Source organism: Larus michahellis, chromosome 4, assembly GCF_964199755.1.
Source record: "Larus michahellis chromosome 4, bLarMic1.1, whole genome shotgun sequence".
NCBI classification, from domain to species: Eukaryota; Metazoa; Chordata; class Aves; order Charadriiformes; family Laridae; genus Larus; species Larus michahellis.
Genome location: NC_133899.1, coordinates 93,469,887 through 93,488,796, shown reverse-complemented (window position 1 = coordinate 93,488,796; position 18,910 = coordinate 93,469,887). Strand labels below are relative to the sequence as shown.

The 18,910-nt window shown below is 45.9% G+C and overlaps 1 protein-coding gene across 2 annotated transcripts in view; it reads right to left on the bottom strand.

The window, feature by feature from the left end:
- PAK6 (p21 (RAC1) activated kinase 6) overlaps positions 1–9,875 on the bottom strand; it is a 39,500-nt gene extending 29,625 nt beyond the window's left edge. Inside the window, exon 1 of one of the 2 annotated variants that reach the window (XM_074586636.1) lies at positions 9,677–9,875. The gene's annotated coding sequence lies outside the window, so the exon portion shown is untranslated. The remainder of the gene's footprint in view (positions 1–9,676) is intronic. The other variant, XM_074586635.1, reaches the window with a different exon arrangement.
- Between the last annotated feature and the right edge of the window lie 9,035 nt (positions 9,876–18,910).

Sequence of the window (18,910 nt, the reverse complement as noted above, 5' to 3'; positions counted from 1 at the left end):
GTGTGAACCTCCGCTGCCTACAATCTCAATGAAAAATTAGAACACTTTCCAGTCTTTCTATTCACAAGTTTGGTCCTGGCAGTCCCACACACTTGGAAGAAAAATCTCCCGGTAAAAGTGCTACATCTCTAATTTTCCCCTTTAGCAATTGTCCCTTTATGAAATGTTTCGCTGCTCCTTCCCTGCCCACTGCTCCCTTCTTACCTAGAGAGTTGCACAAGATAATATAAATAATTATACTCACACATTTATATAAACACACGCATCCACACCCCACTCCTACGGCTGCTGTGCTCTGCGCTGCTCATTCAGGTCCCGTCTGTCTTGGCCATGGCAGCCACCGCTGGCAAGCCAGAAGCGCTGCAGGGTGCATTGCCTAAACGCCTGCGTCGCAGACTGCCCCGTTTATCTACACAGCAAAGGCCATCCTGTGCTCCGTGTCCCCTCCCCAGACACAAAGCGTAACAAATTTCAGATCAAAACTGCTGATCTCGCCGCTTTTCTCACCCTGCCCATCCACGTCACTGCGTCAGGAAGGCACCAGCACCTCACGTCCTGAGCTGTTGCTGCAATAGATTCCATTTAAGGCCATTTCATCTCCACCGGAGCAAAATTTTGTGTGAGAAAAAGCCTTTTCAATGTTTTACCATCCCAAAAGGCAAGACAGGGCACTTCTAACCTTAAAAAAAAATAACGTTAGAGACACCAAGGCCAACTCTACCATACACGATGTCTTGTTTCAGCCTCAAGCCAGGAGAAATGTACTTGGGAACCTGCATCAACAAAGCCTCCAGGAGAAGCCCAGTACCGAGGCACAGTAGATCGGCTGCGTTCAGGGAATCCCAGTAAGAACTAAGTCTGTTCCAGCCATGGAGCTGGGCTGTGGTTCAGAGGCAGACCTTCTAGCAGAGCTCCTCTGAGCTCAGGGATTTGCTAGAAGGCACAAATGCTCTTCCATCAAAGCAGCGTGGTCCCTCTCCTCTTTCATGGCTCTTGAAATCCAGAGTAAGCTGGCCAGGGAAGTGAAAAATACACCGGCAATTGGGACGAAGGGGTCACTAGGAGAAAGGGTGTGTTGCAAATTCACAAAGCATCAGCATCAACTGGTGGGAGGAAACACCAGATAGGAATCGACTCTGCAAGTCTCATAATCAACACATGACATTAGCCAGGACTGGAGATAAGGAGGGAGCAATCCAGAGGCAGTTTCGCTTTAAATAAGTGCTTACATTTTAGCTACCTTTCCCCGGGGCTATTGCATTCAGAGGTGGGCAGAAAATTTCCAGAGAGCGCTATCTGGATCGCTTGCTCTAATGTTAGGGTTCTCCTCCTGCTTGCTCTGCGTCGCTGACGTTATCAAGGCAGTGTCCTGGAGATCCCAGCAGGACAAAGCCCCATCAGCACTCCCACTGCACGAGCTCATTCGGCGCGCGTCTAAGCGTCTCCAAGGTCTACAGTCTCGCCCAGCTTCCATTTTTTTGTCCCGGTTCAAAACAAACCCCAAAAAAATATAGCACCGGAGCTGAAGAACTGGAAGTCGGTTTAGCAAGTTCATCACCTCTGCCAGTGCACTGCACGCTGTTAGAGACGAGGACACGTCCCCACGCTCACCTGTGGCAGGGCAGCGCAGTCCCTGGCGTCCCTCTTCACCGTACGCCAAACACAGCACGTGCTGGGTGACACGAAAGAAGGAAATTTGTGCTGCTCCAGGCTCTGATCGGCAGCAGGGCAGAATGACAGCCAGGCTCTCCCGGGCCAGGCAGCTCCGGTGGCGGAGCACGGGGACCTGCGAGTCCCACCGGCCTGAGAACAGGAGCAGCACGAGCTGAGCACATCCGCAAGAAAGCGGATTAAGCTTAAAGACAGGAAGAGAACAGCACGCTCTCTTTAAAAAATTTTAACTCCCAGTGATGAGCAGTTGAACCTAAATCTCGAGAGGATCACCTGAACACAGCACACGCTGTTTTGCTACTGGTTAAATTCCTGTGGCTTGGTAGACATTCCCTGCAGATACTATCAATGCAGCTTGGATCCCAGCCATCGCGCACTTCTTCCAGATCTTTTTACTTGCAAAAACTCACAGACCTGTTAGGTTATAATAGAAGTAACGTCATGCTCCACCAGACAAGTCTGTGCCACCCTCTACAAAAGGTGTATCTGCTGCTTCCCGCAAGAGTCGGGGCCATCTCCTGCGACGGCAACGCTGCCGCAGAAGGTCAGGGCAGCCTCCCTTTTCCACAGCTTCGCCAGGTCACCTTGGGAAAGTCATTTTGCACGCTGGTAAAATGACTGTGACAATGCTTAACTCCCACAGAACAGAGGCGGCTTAATCTGTTGGCCTTTTTTTTTTTTTTTCCCAAGCGTGCTGCGATCCTTAAAGATGCTATAGAAATGCAGATTGAAATCCCCGGCTGACAGCAGAGAATACAGACTACAGCTTCTGCTCAGAATAACTAGGTCAGGCAGCTATTGCAAACGCATTAACCAGAATCCAGAGAATTCCTAGTGGCTAAAATAACGGTAGCAAAAGTCTAACACCATTTGCTGTTATTAGTCACGCTCTACCTCTGGGTACGTTCAAACCCAGCTCTCAAGAGCCCGGAATAATTTGAGGGCTGGAGCTTGTGCTCGTCAAACTGCAGCCACGTGGCTCCGCGCGGCAGAGGAGGCTCCATCCCACTTGCGGAGGCTGGGAACAACTGCCCTCCGCAGTATCCGGAATTTATCTCGAACCCCCTGCAGTCCCTGAGGCCGGACCCGGCGTTTGGGCGGGCTGTGTGCCGCTCGTTCGCGCTTCCATTCCCCCCAGTTGTGCTGGTATAACCGTACAGCCGCCGGCGGAACACGCCACGCCGCTAATCAGTGCGACTACTTGCATCAAAAAACTCGCGCTTTTAAAGGGAACAGGAGGTAGATGAAGGGTTAAACCTGGCTATTCCATTTTTCTTCCATTAATATTTAATTTCTTTCTCAGCTCGGATTGGTTCAGCAGCCTGGCACACGGCTCGGCCACGCAGTCGTGCCGCCACGACCCAGCAGCCCGCAAGGCAGGAACCGGGCCTTCTCGTTCTGCCACCGAGACAAGCCCGTCAGAATACCGTACCCTCCGTTTCCCTCGTCGCCACGAGCTGGGAATGCACCCGAGCCCACAGGATGGGTTGCAAAGGATTTAATGGTTATAATCACCGCGTAAGAGATTTATTTGTAGGGTGTAGAAAAATACGTTAGCTGTGACATCCTCGTCTTGTGCGCTAACTGCTACAACAGAGGAAAAAGTTGTTAATTGCTGCCTCCGCCAAGAGTGATCTGGGGTCTTTGCTGATAGTAGAGAAGCCTTTACTTTCTTTATCCTCAGCTCCCTCCTCCAGTCTTCATTCAGGCTGCAATTTCCGATAGCCTAAATACTAGCGTAAGACAGAATCAGGCGCTGGTTGCTCTGGGGCACCCCATTTCAGCAGAACACAGGCCGGTGGCCTTGCGATGAAGCTTCCAACCACCATTTGCTCCATTAAAAACAATAATTCAAAACTACCCAAAACATTTGCGCAACTATTAACGCTGCCAGATTCCACAATGAGAAACGAAAACGTGCGCACGGTCGGGCAACGCGTGTTACAAAGGACTGCAGCATGCTGGCTCTTTCTGGTGTTGTAAGAACATTTTTACACCAAAACCCTACTGCCTGATTGATGGAGTCCAAATGGAACAGTCACGGGGTCTGCCCGAGCACACGGACCTGCCGGCGTGTGGCTGCAACCGTAATAAATGTCCTGCCTTTGGAACAAGTCTGGGTCCTGCTGGCTGCTCCGAGGAGCGAAACCACAGGGGAACAACGGAACCAGAATCCTCTTCAAGGTAACACCAGAAACTAATCCACTGAGACAGACAGACAAAAAATTAAAGGAACTGTCCAGATTCTGAGTAATAATAATTATTAAAGAAGTTAAGAAAGGAGCAACATAAGGCATAGCCATTTAAGCTGTAAATAAAATGGTGTGTCTCCTCTTCTGCAGATCTAGAGATTCTGAAGACGGCATCAGAAAAATCAGCAAAAAAATTCTGTTAACCTTCTACTTAATCATCATTCATCAAACTGCTCATTCGAAACCACATTTCTTGTTCATGTGCTCTCTGGAGTGCCAAATAAATTCTATAAATAAATGAATTCAGAGAAACGCATTCAAATTAAAAAAGTATTAACTTCGTTCATTTCCACATGTGACCTTTAGAAACAAATGCTGGTTAAGGCTCAAAATGAGCATTTTCTTGTTTTGTTCTTCAGAACTTTGATGAAAACTGAAAGCCTGGCTAGCAGTTGTGCCCCAGAACTTAAGCAAAGATTCCCTACAGAAATACTCGGGGAGTCATCTGGAAGATTCTTTCGGTTCCTTCCTTCAACAAACAGCCTCTCTCAGCCCAAGAACAGCCACAACGCATTGTGAAGGGGGTCACAGACCACAAATTAGAAGTAGCCAGATAATGTAGGTGACCCCGAGTTCTAAGCGACTGTTTTAAACACTTGCCTTTAAATGACACAGAAATAAATGGTAATGTTCTTTAAATAAGTTATTGGCTCAGCTTTACGTCACTCAGGCTGGGTTTTTGCAGAAGCTTAGGGAGAACATATTTAGAACTTGGAAGAGAACACAAAAGCTCAAAGAGCTCTGCAAATTCCTGATTTGGGAGGAAGCTGCAGAACTAGTATTTTCTTCTCTGTTAACACCAAACAGTACGTATTTTATAATAAACTGTCAGAAATCAGCAAGTTTCCTCAGTAGCAGTCGCAAACAGGAGCATCTTGTTTACCAATGTCACCTACGGTTGATGAGGTGGTACAAGATCTAAACTGCTCGTGACATTACTTTACACATTGGGGTTTCTAATGGAATAAACGCAGCGTGCATTTTTCATTTTATGGCCCAGATAGTCCCTAACAGCATCTAGGTTTGCAAGCTGGTTCTCCACACCTCTCACTACACGCTCGGGAGCTCCAATTTCTGCAAATTAATTATGCGCGTACCCAAACTGGACAGCTTGCCGTAGCATGAACGGCTCAGCGATGACTTGCCCAGAGAGAGTTCTTTCCAGAGTCAGCTGGAACATCTGTTCTTCAGATCCAATCCAACGTCCCTTGGAAACCAGAGGTTTTTTTCACTGGCTTCCACAAGTCCTAAAAAGAGTCTTATTGTAAGCTGGATGTTACAGGAAAAGAAGTTAATTTCTGACATTATTGTATGCATTTATGTACTTTCTTGGACAAGGCCCAAAGTACTCATTATAAAGTGTAACACCCTGCTTAATTCTTCCAGAAGCCAATCATAAGGCTACTATGAATTTTAATGAGCACTGAATCAAACCCCAGATGGTTTTTAAAGCCAAATTATCCTGATCTTGGTTATTTTAAGCTCTGTGTAGTGCCTTCTGGCCACTACAGACATTAACTCCTCTGTTCCTGGTCCAGACTAAGCAAAGACTTTCATACCAGTTCTCCCCATCTCGGCTCTTCAGCTCCGCTGGGAAAGACCCCCAGGCCCCGCTCTGTCTTGAGAAGTCACAGCTTTGAAGGAAGACTCAAAGGTTGGCACCGGTGAGAAAAAAAACATACCCTCAACGCATCAGGGGGGACAGCGGTTGATCCGTACCCTTTTAGCAACACAACCAAGGCTCTGCAGCCTATTTAGCGCTGTCTTCCGGACACAGCAACAGGAATACCATCACATATAGAAGAGATTAGCAAGTGAGATCTATGGAAATTTTCATCTCAATGAAAAAGGCAAGAGTACAGAAAACTGAAAAGAAATATAGCTCTTTATAAGGCACTGCAGAGAGGAAAGTCAGAAAACCAGAAGGCCATCGGTAAGATAACACTGACACTACAGACAGCCCAATTTAACCAGATTCTCAGGGGAAAAAACAATTGAGCTCAGAGCCGTCAAGTTGACATTATCAGTTCATAGAGACACTTGTCTCTGCAGAAACTACAGTGTGTTTCGTTTTAAGAACTTCAACATCTTTTTTACACAGTGGTGTTTCGAGTACCTCCCCATCGCATCGGCAGGACACCTGCCCCTGGCCCCTGCCTGCGGGACCTCAGCTGGGTCCCCACTAGAAAGGGCACTGCTCGGAGCTGTAGTCTGGCTACACCACGATTCGTCGGAGCAGACTACGAACTACCTTCCGTCTACCACAAACCACTACTACCTTACTCTCCTTTGACTCAACTTGGGTTTTTTGGGGCCGTGCTTGTTTCCTGCAAAGCTCTGCTGTTGCAAACGGCAACCTGAGTGTCTGGGAGATGCCCAAGACCTTCTCCCTTCCCCTTGGCAACCTGCAGGAGGAAAAACACATCACTCAACTGTTTCCAAAGCGCTCTTTGGTTGAAGCAGTTCGATTCCTTGTTAGACTTTAAGCAAGTCCAGAGGAACATGAATTCTTTTTTTTTTTTTTTTAGGAAGTTTTGTGACCAACAACCGACTACATCAGGGCATGCCAGTCCTTGCAACCAAGACAGCTTTCCGACAGCCAGAATGCCAACTGTTCCAGGGTGGCTGGTTGTGTTTTTGTGGATGGGGAGGTGGTTGGTTGGTTCTTTTTCCAGTTTGGGGTAAGGGGGGAGGAAAGGAGGAAGAAAATAAAAGAGAAGAGCGTTCTACGACCTGCTTTTCTGGTCCCCGAGTCTCCAGGATCTTCTCTCGCTTGCCTGCCTGGGGCAACAGCAGTTCTCACTCCAGTGTCCCAATACCTCTGTTCTTTGTTAAATCCCCTTTATGCTCATTTGTGTGGTTTTTCCTTTTTGTATTCTGGGATTATTATTTTTATTTTTTTTTTCTAAACCTTGTCTGGTAAACAGATGGACGTCATAGAAATGAAAAGGATGAAATGGAAAGAGCAACAAAAACTGAAGGGCTGCATTATGCAAGACAGCTATGGAAAAGAAATTATGTTATGTCACTCTATATTACTCAGTTGAGAATGGTTAATGAGTTTACGCTATTTAACCACCTTACTAGAATGGGCATCACAGCCTGAGGAATGCAGACAGCTCTGAAATGATTTCACGATTAGAAATGAGGGGTGGGAGGGAAATAAGGAAGCAAAAGATGGGTTAACGTCCTTTCTTCCATCCAGATGCATGACACATGGCTCAGCTGTCCTAAGTCTGGGCCTGAAATGCTTATTTTTAATTCACTGAAAACACACTGGCTGAGCAGCGGGAGTGCAAGCGACACACTTCACTCGCCGTCGTTTGCTAAAGCAGAGCAGGAGCTCGATCCCCCGCCTCTGCTGGGATTGCCAAGTGCAGCATCAACGGCGGGTTCAGTGGCTCCGACACCTCTGCCTCCTGAAACGGCCCGAGAGCCCCGAGGAGCCTCTGCTTTCACAGGTTTCGGTCCCTTCTGACTTGAACCGCGTTTGAACTTCTCAACAGTGAAAAATCATTCCATCCTGTTACTATTCCTCTGAGCAATTGCACACACGCCCCTTTTATTATTACATTAGTGTAATTTTGTCTCTGACATTCCCCCAAGAGGAATTACTCATGTCCTGCTATTATTTATTTTACTACTAAGAGCCTGGTTTTTAGCAGCAGTTTTAATTAAATACCAATCCTCCTCCTCAATTAGGATCACCTTTATCTAGCTCGCTAAGCTTTGTATTCTAAAGTAGTATCATTTGCTTCTTCCTATTTATCCCTCCCGCCACAGTTCTCTCAGGAACTTCAAAAGCCCCCTGCCCCACCAAATCCCATCGGCAAAAAGAAATAGAAGATTTTACAAAAGCAAAGAACCATCACGTGGAAGATAATATGGTGCTTAACACTGGTTATGCAGAATTCCAGTTTAAACCGATGCCAAGTGACGCTGCCAAAAGCGCCAGCATCTTCCATCCCCCCAAAACCCTCGCTGCTGCTGTCCCGCGCGCCAGCCCACGGCACGGTGCCCCTGCTGCTCCTCTCGGCTTTCCCTGCTCCTCTCCAGCCTTGCTTGCACGAGCGTTGCTCCCCTGCCCTCTGATGTTGCACCTCTCCTCTCCAAAGACACCATTAGAAGTTGCCAAGGCAGGTTTTCTTTGGGAGTTTGAAGTTTCAGCGTGTCCACACACACTGGATAAACACCTCTTCAAAGCCTCGGCTGTCCCTGGGTAATGAATCAGATCACAATGTATTCTAGACTTCAGAACACAGGATTCTTGGAAGCTGCCCTGGATTAATGTTTTAAGAGTTATTCATTCATGTTCCCCAAGTGTCAGAGGCAGAACTGATGACTCCTGACTGTGAAGTTGGCAGGAATTTCCTCATCTCAACTCTTCCTACAAAGCGGAATCAAACTGCAGCAACAGCATCCAACTGCATTAACTGCTCCAGCGCCTGGCAAAGCCCGCTGCCGAGACAGCACAAAGTTACGCAGCGGCTGCTGGCACCAAACCCGCTCCTGGCCGTCGTCCCCTGCCTGAACGCCGGGCACAGGTAACCCTTCCCCGGGCCCAACTGCTCGGCATCACTCCGTTCCTCGCCCGGCACAGGGAAGAGAAGGGGAGGCAACAAGTCAGGGATCATTTTGATATCACTTCGCTCAGACTCGACAAGGCTTTTTCCTCCTCAGCTTTGGGTGCAAAAGTTTACTAACTACACTTACTTCCCTAAACATAAGATGTTTTATGCTTTTTGATTCCTTTTCCAAGAGCGAAATGGAACTGCACACAAGCACGAGATGAATTAGCATGCAAGGAGAAAGCGTAGACTCACGCCTCCACTCTCCCCTGCGCTTCCAGGCTCAGCAAGTGCATTCCTTAATGGCCCCAGCACCTTTAGAAGATTCGTGCTCAGCTGTACTTTAATCAAGGACTATAATTTATACACCACAACCTAAGCATACAATTCTCAGTCTGGAGGGTTCCCAACTAGGAGGAGTTTCAGGTTCTGGTTTATACTGGGGGGGAGGGGATAGTGATGATAAAAGATTTTTCAGACGTTACTCACCAGTTTTTCTCCAGAGCCATCTCTCTACATTCAAAGTATTTTTGTCCTACCTTAAATGAAGCTCTTCAAACAGGTTGCCTGCAGCTGGGACAAGGAGCTCTCTACTACTTTCTGGCCTTTCCACAAATAGTTTTCAGCAGTGATAAACTGGTTGTTCAGGTGCATCAAATAGATGGAAAAAATATCCTATCTCCTTGCTCTTGTTTCAATAGCATTTCTTCAAACCAAGCCTATTAAAAACCTTTGAGTTCAAGTTCCCAAAGCAGGAACCATCTTCATTTTGCCTCCTACAGAACAACACATACTCTATCGATATTTAAAAGCACTAAATAAAACTAATAAACCATATGCTCACGTATATTTACTAAATTTTACCTTTATTCACCCACTGTTCCTACAACGCCCATCATTCTACTATTTAAGCGTGTGATTTAGAAGCACGGTCAGCAGCATTTACTCCCCGCTGGAGCGCAGGCAGGCAAGAGGCAGTGGTAAAAGCATCCCCCTCTCCCCTTTTTTACGTCTTCAGAGCTCGGAAAATTAGTTCTAACTGGCTGATGTAAATTCCCAGCCTAGAAAGGCAGCGCCAGGGGTTTATCTCAGTTCTACAGCTCGGGAAGGTAAAAAAAAATTTCAGAAGCCAGCCCAATTTTAGCCTTCAGAGCGCCGGTGCCCACCTGCCTCCCTCAGCCTTACCTTGGCAAGAAGCTGTCGGGGAAAAAAGCTTCTGGAGCGAAGTCAGTCCCTTCTTCCTCCTGACTGCAGGTCGCTGCTTGTCTTCACACGGGAAACATCCCTGGCTTCAGGCAAAAATTCTCAGCAATTTCGTCTCGGAGCCTCTTCGGGCCGGTCCCGGGGGGGTCCCGCAGCCCCGGCACCGGGCGCTGCCGTCGCCGGGGGAGGGGGGGGGGGGGGGGGCGACTCCCACGCCCCCTCCCGCGGGGGGCGGCGGGGGTGCAGCGGCCTCAGGGGTGGAGGGCTGGGGCGAGCGGGGGGGCAAACGCCGCGGACGGCTTGCGGTTGCAGCCGAGGAGAGCTCGCCGCAGCCCCGCAGCAGCAGCACGGCTCCGTAAGGCGGCGAATCGGTGTTTTCTGGGACCTTTTTTCGGGTGGGCTGACGGCGTGATCTCAGCAGAGAGGACGGGACTGGGGCTGAGTGACATCTCGCACAACAGGCAAGAGCAAGACACTAACCGAGACTCTAGTACAGGAAGACTACACATGCGTTGCCCCTCGACGAAGCCTTGACATCAGCGGGTGGCTGGCTTGGCTTCACCCCGGGCTGGGGAGGGAGTTCGCAGCCATAACAAAGCCTCGCACTTTGAGAATCTGAGATTAAAGACGCCCGTGCCCTGTGGAGGTACAAACTGCAGAGCGCGAGCAGCAGATACAGCGTCATTCCATCGCTCAGGCAAACCAAAGTGTTGGTTATCAGCCCGGGAAGCGTTCCCGTGTCCCTTTCTGGACACAAGAACTCTGCGGGCGTCGTGCTGATCTGGCATAACTTGCCCGCGTCCATGTCACGCAATTTCAAAAATGCAAAATATAATATCAAGTTGACGCTTCTGCAGGCTAAATTTCAGCAACGGCTCTCCCGGCACCCTGCAGGAGGAGGAAGGTAAACTGTTCTAAGGCTTTAGACTTCACAGGGATGTAAATGAGGACAGATTTATTAAGCTGATTGAAGCAGTGACAGTTTACGCTGGCTGAAACTCTGCAGATGTAACCATTATGTTCCTGCTACTTGAGTCCCAAATGGAACCCAGCAGAATCCAATTCTGCAATCAAGGCAGCGAGGGAAGTCGCTTCCCCCCACTGCAGTCGCTTTAGAAATCAAGTCCAAACCAGCAGGGCTGCCAGTGAGGCAATTAGGTATTTTCCATAGGTAGTCTGATAAAGAAGCCAGTTACTTACAGTTCCCTGGCATGTCAGTTACTTTAGTATTTCCTGGACAACACTCAGGAGAAGCATTTTTCCTTCTCCCCCCCCCCCCCCCCATAAAGGTGTTGTATCCAAGAGACAACTCATTTTTCTTGCTTTTAGAGCTGGCTTTTATTTCCTCACCTGGATAACCACAAGCACATTTTTGTGAACGTTAGGTAACAAGCAAGCCTGCTGCTAATTCCTTCTCATCAGGGCCTGGGGAAAAATACAAGCTGTTGGGTTAAAGCTAAAAAACAAACAGAGAAGCTGGGAGGGGGGAGAGAAGGGGAGTGAGAAAATAACTGAGGAGTGAGTCAGTCGTGCTCCTCCTGCTTAGTCACCTGTGGTGCTTCTCTCCAGACACACCGGAGATGGAGAGTAAGATGCCTGCCTGCCTTCCACCCACCTCCTCCTCCTCCTGACAAGCGCTTAAAAAAAGCAGAGAAGGGGCAGAATTTTCGGAGACGATCATTCCAGATGCAAGCTCTCCGGAGCTGCCGGCAGCCCGTGTGCTCACGTTTCCCACCCCCTGCACTATTTCTTAATTAAATCATCTTGAATCAACCTGTTCGTTCGCTGGTTCAAGTTTTCTCTGATGGTGCCCTGCAGTTTTGACATCGTAGGGAGTTGCCATGGAGAAGAGAGTGATGTCATTGACACAAAAAGCACTGAATTTACAAATACGACAGGAACAGAGCTATTTATAAAGAGCTGCTTTTCTCCCCCCACTCTTTGCTGGGGTGGGTGGAGGCAAAGGCAGCAGCTCCATTCTTGTGTTTCTGTCAACAAGTCTCAGAAATGAATTTTCTTGTTAGAAAATATCCGGAGCCCCATGAAATCGGTGAATGCTGTCAGCTTTCGGACTTCATTCATTAGAGCTGGATTTAGCTTTGCAGCTTATAGCTATTTTTGAGGTCATATAACACTGTTTGTATAGTAACTTCTACCCTGAAAAATCTATGCAGCATTACCGAAATACAGCCGCATCTGAAAGGAAAGACAATAGCGTGTCACAAAAAGAGAGGGGACAGATACCCTCTCTTTTAAAGGCTTCGTACGGCTTATAATCGCTTTGAATAATAACTGCGACCGTTGCTTTTGCCTCGACTATGTGGGGTGCCAGTGCACATTGACGCAGCCCTCATATAATGGAACGTTTAGCGCATATAAAATTGCAAAACACAAGAGAGAGAAAAGGGAAGATGATAACCATAGACGTGAACAACAACAACAACAAAATTAAAATGCATTTGGAATAAATTGGGAGGAATAAAGGGTGGTTTAAGAAGATGACAGGGGAGCTATCGTAGGTGTCAAAAGAGTATTATTTATGTGTATGGACCTAAACCAACCATGCGACCATCTATCACACCGAAATCTGACAGGACAGTGACGTTCCTAAAAGCTGCACGCTGAGAAGAATTATTTCACCAAGATACAGGCCGAGGTCCAAAATTCAGTTCTGAGTTAAAAAAAAATCGCTTAGTTTTCAAAGAAAACAGCTTGGATCTCAACAGCTGGTAGAACAACTGCACTCCAGCTTAAACAGCAGCACCAGTCAGAGCAAGGGTCCCGTTTTACGCTCTGGATACTAACACCAAACCCCAAACCCATCTCACCAGTGTTCTGGTGAAACGTTACTGGTTGCGTTGTGCACGTCAACTGCCCAGAAGCACCACAGTGACGGGGAGCAACAGGAATTACTAATCCAGATGCAGGTTAGGAAACCAGCAGCTAAATATATATCACAAAAATGTGATAAATATATCACATAAAACAAGTGTTACCTTGTTTTTATGAACCATTTCTCCTCCACAAAGGTGAAACATTTATAAATATGTATATTTAAGTACGAAAATATACATAAAAGTATAATACCAGTTTTCTAAATGAGAAAACCCCAGGACTTAAATGATTTGTCCCGTATCCCGTGCAAAGCCAGGAGCAATGGTGACAGCGGGAGGCAGGTCTTCAGTCTGGACCCCTGTTTGTCTCAGAAACAGAAGTTTAACGAAACCACAAATGCCAGAAACACTAAGAGGGCTTTGCCAAAACGTCCACAGCTTCTGCAGCACAATACCCAACAGCCTGGCGTTTACCAAAATGAAATAGGTAAGAAGACTGAGGAGAAGCATGGTTTTCTTACCTCTCCTTCACAAGTCCAACTGCTCAAACACCATTCCATTGGCAGAGGCCCAGCCTGAATTCCCCAGGGAAGCAGGGAAAACTTTGGAATCACAGGGCAGTTGTTCTGCTTTTGCCCCTCCACCTCTGTTGCTACGCCTCCCTTTCTGGAAGGGGTATAACTGATACATCAGGAAAGATCGCTGCGGCAGCCACCATAAAGCCTGAGAAAGTGAAGAATGTGCCATGTAGCGAAAGACTGCGGAAACTTAAGCTTGTAATTGAGCAAGTTATGAAGCGATTTGCGGACAGTCTAAAAGTACATAGATGCACTGCTCACTTTGATAAAAATCTCAGTTTAGCTGATAGGAAGCAAAAAACCATTTTGAGCTCGGTGCCTGGAGCACACGTGTAGCAGAAAGGAACGCTCAGAAACAGGCAGCAGCAAAGATGGCTCCAGTGTCCAATTGTGTGGGAATTATCTGCCGAAAGAACCAAGAACGGGATCACAGCGCGTTTCCCATTGTTGTCTAGCTCACCCAGTGAAAAATATGCTTTCCCAGGAGATGAGGAAGAATAATAACTTTTTTAATTGCATAAAAATGGCCTATTCCTGTTACACATTCCCCATATGTTAAGCAAAGGAGAGACTATCTTTCCAGCAGCCCCCGCCAGTTGCCAGCCATGTTTTCTGTGTCAGGCTAGGCAAGGCTACTTTCAGCTGACACTGATGTTTTACATCCCCATAGAAAAACTGCTGCTTTTAGTTGCACGGGACCTAAGCGATAGTTTCCAAGATATAAGAATATGGCAGACTCCGCTAAAGCTGTGTGAAGAAAAGTCTTCTGTGGTTCCCCTACAGAGAGCAGGCACTCTAGGAGCCTGCTGACGGTCGGATTGAATCCCTGCCGTACTCCTCTTTTCCAGCAGGCTCTCGGCAGGTCTGCACCGGGGAGCCACGGGAACAGAGTAACGACAGGACAAGTTGTAGCCAGTTCAGTTCCCAGTTGTAGCCAGTTCAGTTCCCAGTACAAAGACCTGCTCCAGGTTGGCTCTTCAGGAGTACACGCAGATGTAACGGTGTGGCGGGATGGCCCAGAATGTCTTCCCTGGATACCAAGGAAATGGACCAACACTGAATTTTGCAATACTCCAACATTTTTTTCCCCTATGAAATGATTATTTAAAGTACTACACTACATCAAAACACATTACTAGTTTAGCTCCAAGAAAGGAACTATACAATTGAAGAGATTCGGAGGAACTGCGCGACAAGAGAAGCCAAAGTACTGTAAAAACAAACAAAAGCTCAGGCACAGAGAGAGAACACAAGACTAACATTTGTCTTTCGTCAGCATTGTGTCACTGAGCTGCTGATCCTGCTTTGTAAATCACACTTCCATCCCAGCTGGAGCCCCGGGATCAATAATTAAATAGCTTTGGATGGTACTTATTACAAAAGGAGAGTAGGGAACAAATGTTTCTCAAACCAACCAAAGGAAGAGCGTTCTTCCCTGGTCTCACTGAGTGACCTCAATGTTCGCTTGCTTGTTTAATAATTTAAAATATTCTATCAGATGAAGAACGAATGGAAATGAAACCTCCTTATTTCTAAGTTTCTAAACGTGGCATGGTGCTAGATTAACCAGGCAGAGGGGCAAGGAGTGTAAAATAATAAGAACCAAGAGAATGAAACTGTTAAAGGAGCCTCCGTCTTCCTTCAGCAATCTTTAAGGACAATCTTTCTCAGCACACGCACATTAATGTAAGTGCAGTGCCCATAGCCCAAGGCTAAATGAGAGGCTCTAACCACCAATTCTCAAGCCCACAGTCAAATAACTCACTTAGAATAAGAACACTAAGCTTTTGTACACCGCAGCCTCGCTGGGGAAATCACTAGTGCGCAGTGCGGAGCACAACACCTCAGAAGCTACAGTTTAGCCCAAAGCCATTTTGGAATATTTATTATTTGGGAAATCAGCAGCAGCACAGAGGAAAGATTTAGAACTATTTGCTGATGCACATGCAGGAGGTGTAATTTCTCTACTTTTAAAAGTACTCATAAATTTCATGAACTAAAACCAATTGGATCGGATTTATAGTAGATTTGGTAGAACTAAAGCAGAATTAATCAATGTATGGAATCCCCGGTCTGGTAGGTCAGCCAGAATGACACAAAATGTGAGAGTGTTCTTCATAAAAAATAATGAGGATTTTTTTCTTCTATGATTCTTTCAATTTTAGACTAAAGATAAGAGAAACACCTCGCCAAAGCACTTTTAAAATTTTCTTCTAAAGCGTGATCGTATTGTCTCTTCTCAACTCTGCAGATCTTCGATGAGGTAGATGAACAGACTGTTTTCCTAGGTAAGACCATATGTAAGACTGTGGTGAGCAAAATGCCGCATCCAAGCGGTAGAAAATAATGGAAGTCCATTTCCAAATTAATATAAAGATATTGGAAACTGGAATAATTCAGCTTATTGCAATAATTCAGACCCTTCCAAGCATTCGGATTCCAGTCACATCGGTTGTTCACGGTCCCCAGAATGCAATTTTCGGAGAACCCTATGCTTAGGAGAGCCATGAAACCAAAAATGCCTTGGCTGTGAGCACCCCGTGGGCCTGGGGAGCCCACCCTGGCCGTGTCCCAAGCGCAGGGAGAAGGTGCTGGTTCCTGCTCTTCGCACCTTGATCTCTATCAGGCGGAAGAGGAGCTCTGGGTTGCTAGTCTGGAAGACCGGGGGGACAAATACTGTTGTACAAGCAAGATGTAGCCCTCGAGATCTGGGTTCTGTACGTGTCTAAAACTCAGCAAGTTCTGAAATATTTTGCTGAATTAAAGCCTGACAAGAGTCATAAACGTAACAATTTTGCTTGGTCTTGAAACTATCTAACTACTGTCCCATATAAATTTAAGGCTGCTGCTATAATCCAATCCTTTATGTGTTGCCAATTTTTTGTTATTTTAAGAATTCCTGAATTTATATGAAACTATAACACAGACTATCATTAAAACGTTGTATAATTGTACGACTTCATATCAAAAGCTGTAAGTACGAGTGTGGGGTTTCATGCACCAGCCACATGAAGTGCATTCTCCTATTCACCAGCTGAATTTCTACAGAAACACCTGATGTAAGTATTACAGGGGACACACGTGAAGGCAGAGTGCAAGCAACCGTTTCTAGATCATTCTGGAAATCTGTTACGTGCCCTCCCGTGCTCACACAAGTATGAGCTCACACCTCTGACGATGGATTAGTCAGTAATTGGTGATTACTTCTCCTACGGGGTTTTCATTATTTTTCTATTTAACACAGACCCTACGCTGGGAGAAGCCTCAGAAATTCATGCAATCGGAATATATCTATCTGAGCTGATAAATACTCTTACCAATTACCTCTGGTTTAGGATTTTGAATCTCCTACAAATTCGATATCTTTTTAGGAGAGCAGGTGATGGGTACTGCTAGCTGACACATTTCCTTAAAATGATCTCTTAAGATGGAAGGTATTAGCAAGTTAGCGTCAGAGCTTGCAACAGACTTTTTGTAAATATCTGTAAATATGCTTTAAAAAGTACGTTCTGGTTTGGTATTATTGGTTTAGATTCTTATTGTTGGCTTCTGCAGCTTTTTTTAATCACTTTTCTGTTCCTCACTATCAAGATCTGCTTTTTCTTATTATTTGCACTGACATAGTCAAGTAGAATGAATAAGGTTTTGTAACATTGCTGGTCATTGTCATACATAAATACTAACGAGGTAACTGGTATCATCTGGGTTTCACAGGTGTAGACAGTGATGTTGATGAGCCCTAGACACAGCTGAAGCAACTCTTTTGAACGCAGATGCAGCTACCAGAGCTTAATGAGCAGAAAATGGCTCAGAGCTGGGGGTTTTGCCCCACTCACAGTACACGGACATCTCACACGCATTTGATCAGCATTGTTTTATCTGCAGCATTTGTTGGGGCTCAATGACTTTCTGCCATTATTTCTAGACCCCTTTCCACTTAACCTAACAGAGCGGACAACATTATCGCCTTCACTCTTTTGCTGTTTCTGAAGCGAAGCAGACAGTTTATATGGATGCAGAGGAAAGGGGGGTCCCTATGAACACCAACAAATTGATTCAAAGAACGAACATCCCAGAGTCTCATCAGCATTCAAGCAGACCAAGTATTCCATAGTCTCGGGTGGGTTACAGCACACAGGGCTGTTCTGTGACGTGCATGTTCGAGGCATCCAGAGCATCAGTCAAGTAGCTCTTAATTTCTGAAAAAGTTAAAAGCTCAGCTTTTCTGTCCCCTTACCCTTTTCTGTAGCCTTTGGAGAACCTTTCGCTGTAGCGCTATCCCGGCAAGGAATAAAATAGAATCAGGGGCAGGCTCTGTCCCCTGTTCCCCTCCTACTCTCTGGCCAGTCGGGACTGCAGGGACAGATGTAAAGCTCAGAGCCCTGCTGCTGCTGGCACATGGATCATAAGAAAAAACATGATTCTTAGGCTTTAGAAGCACGATCTGTATGTGCTTTCCAGTAGTGCCCAACATTACAAATCCCTTCAATTCTTCTGACCTTTCTTGTCAAACACCTGTGATACTGAACACACAAACACTACTGAGACATTTCAGAAGCAGGGAAATAAGCTGTGCATAAAAAAAAAATTACTTTCCTATGGCAGGTTACCCAGGTAGGAGAAAAAGCATCATCTGGATAATAATATTATTCCAAGTGTACTATTACGCATAGCATTTAGACTGTACTTGAATTGCATCTAATTAGTCGTTTCAGTGAAGAAAATTTATTTCCAACACAGCAACCAAAGAGTAGGGTGTTGCTGCTGTACCTCCAGTTAATACACACGCAAACCCAACTTTGTATTCAAACAAAACGCAGGCTCAAGAAGAATGGCAACATCCCAGACATCATAGATACCTTTTTTCCTTCTCTCAGCTACGTGAAATTTATTCCATTTTCCAATTTAAAAATTATATTAGAAGATCCCCTTTTTTTAGAAAAAAGAATAATAATTGATTTTCTAGGACATGGAAATAGTACATCATCTACAATTCTGTCTGTCATCTACATTTACAACGGAGCTCTTCCAACTCTGAAATTTAACCACAGACTTGCCAAATTGAGTAAGGCACCTTGTTTGACTAACATTCCTATTGACAAACATCACACAACTTGTGTCATCTCCACCAACTATGCAATTAAGGAAACGTCATTCTGCTGGAAAATTCTAGAGCAGTTTACTTAGGGAAGATAACCTTTATTTTATTTTAGTAAGAGTTTGATGTTTTCTCATCAGCTACAGAAGAATCCAGAACGGATGTGTAAGATTTCAAGTGAGTGGCATTTCCCCCAGGAACCATTAGTCATCTTGGCACCTTCGTCTCCAGATGCCAACCGTATTATTTCCTGTAACGAACATGATCAAACCTATTTACTCTCTGTTATTAAGCACACATTGGCAGCCATGAAGCCATGTTGTGGTTGGGGTTTTCTCCTGCCTCCAACCTTAGACAAGTTTTTCCTAAGCATTGCTTTTTGAATCATTGTGTAAAAGGCAGCCCTGTTCCGAGTCCTCACAGGCCGGCATTGTAATAGACCAGTCATCAACTAGAGGAGGGACAGCCTTGCCCACAAGATGCTTGGAGACCACAATTGTCCTAAAATCTTCGGGAAGAAAAGAGGCATCAGTAGATGCCAAGAAGCGCTACAAAGGGGAGAGGGTAAGATGAAATTACGTCTGATGTCCAGGCCTAGAAGTCCTCGTGAGGTTATCACTAAAAAATACAGTAATGGAATCCTCTTAATTATTTTTGTTTGTTTCTTATGGAGAAGTCTGCAATGCCATTGCTAAGCGTTTCTTAT